This window comes from Eurypyga helias, unplaced genomic scaffold (assembly GCF_000690775.1).
Source record: "Eurypyga helias isolate BGI_N326 unplaced genomic scaffold, ASM69077v1 scaffold35491, whole genome shotgun sequence".
Classification (NCBI taxonomy): domain Eukaryota; kingdom Metazoa; phylum Chordata; class Aves; order Eurypygiformes; family Eurypygidae; genus Eurypyga; species Eurypyga helias.
The window spans coordinates 8733-10908 of NW_010230804.1; positions in this window are offsets into that span (position 1 = coordinate 8733).

Genomic DNA, 2176 nt, shown 5'->3' on the forward strand with positions numbered 1-2176 from the left:
AAGGCTAAAAATTAAAAAAACAACAACAACAAAAAAAATCCATAAAATTAAAACTTCCATTTGAAATTAGTTCGTTAACGGCGAGCATCTATTATTTATCGGTTTAATTTCCAACTGGTGCTGCGGTACTGGGCTGGGCTCCGGAATCCGGGGTCGTCATGGAGATGTGATGCTTTCATTAGCATGAGCTAATTAATTAAAGATGAAGGGAAATTGGTTTTCCTGATTTGGGGTTGGGGAAGTTTGCTTTTTTTTTTTTTATGTCCGCGCTTCGTATTTGCCAAATCCGAGCGGTGTGCGGAGCCCGAGAACCTGCAAGGAGCCCCCCCCGGTATTCTTTACCTTGGAGAGGAAATTTCACCGGAATAATCCAAATAAGATACAATAAAATACAATTTAAAAAAAGCCGGAGCGGGGCTGGGATAGGGGAGGTAAAATTTATACCTGCGGGAAGCGGGATCTCATCTGTATTCCTGCCTGCCCACCCCGAGCCCTCGCCGAGCAAATTCCAGCTGAAACCCATAAATAAACCTTCTTCCACACAAGTTTTATTCGTGGCTCGTTCCGTGACACATTGGGACAAAACCCTATCGAACAACCCCCTAGGTGTGCCTTTACTTCCCATTAAATATGGAATTGGGAAGCTCAGCCCCAGCCCAGGGCCGGGGGGAGAGGAGCCCCGGCTGGGGGACAGGAGGGGTTGGGGTCTCACCCCCCCTGGCTCTCGGGGCTCCCCGTTATCTCTGTTAAGCAGCGAGGGGAATGCTCATCCACTCCCCGGCACCCCCAGACCTTCGCTGGGGTTTTGGGGGTTCCCAACGTGAGACACACGACGTTACGGAGGGCTGGGGGTCTGACAGCCGTGTGTATGTGTGAGAGAGCAGATTTCTGGGTGTTGTGCCTCATAGCTCGAGAATATTTTGGTAAATAGAGCTAATATCTATGTCACAGAGAAGATTTGTCCGTTCTGTAGCTCCTGTAACAGAGGGAAGATTTTTATACGTATATGTTGTAGGGAATTGTGTACGGATTATAGCTCACACGTATCTATTACGGAGAAGAGTTGTAAGTATGTCCTAGCTACTATGCATGTAAACACGATTTGTACATATTAGAGCTAATAGGTATATTTTACAGGTAAGATTTGTGTGTATACATCTGATATGTGTACAACAGAGGTAAGATTTTTACGTCTCTATCTCACCTTTACATCTTTAGAGCTAATACGTGGACATTGCAGACAAGCCCTGTACCTATTAGAGCTAATATGTGTATGTTATAGATAAGACTTTACAAATTAGGGCTAATATGTATATAATAGGTAAGATTTTTACGTATTAGAGCTAATAGGTTTATATTATAGAGACTTTTAGATACATTAGAGATACTATCCATATATTATAGATAAGGATTTTATGTAGTACAGCCAATAGGTATGTAATATAGGTAAATCTTTATATATTATAGCTAATCTGTATATATTATAGGTATCTAGAATGCATTATAGATGCTCTTTATATATGTTATAGGTACAAATTATATATATTATAGCTAATGTGTGTAATATGGAGAAGGTTTTTACATATTATAGCTAATATTTATCTAGTACAGATAGGACTTTTACATAGCACATTTTTACATAGCTAATATATGTGTTCTAGGTAAGATTTGGATACGGTATAGCTAATATGTATGTTGTAGGTAAGATTGAGATACATTATAGCTCCTATGTGTATGTTATAAGCAAGATTTGGATACACTGCAGCTACTATGTGTATGTTATGGGTAAGATTTGGGTACACTATAGCTACTATGTGTATGTTATGGGTAAGATTTGGGTACACTATAGCTACTGTGTGTATGTTATAGGTAAGATTTGGGTACACTATAGACACTATATGTATGTTATGGGTAAGATTTGGGTACACTATAGCTACTGTGTGTATGTTACAGGTAAGATTTGGATACACTATAGCTACTGTGTGTATGTTATGGGTAAGATTTGAGTACACTATATGTATGTTATAGGTAAGATTTGGATACACTATAGCTACTATGTGTATGTTACAGGTAAGATTTGGGTACACTATAGCTACTGTGTGTATGTTATGGGTAAGATTTGGATACACTATAGCTACTGTGTGTATGTTACAGGTAAGATTTGGATACACTATAG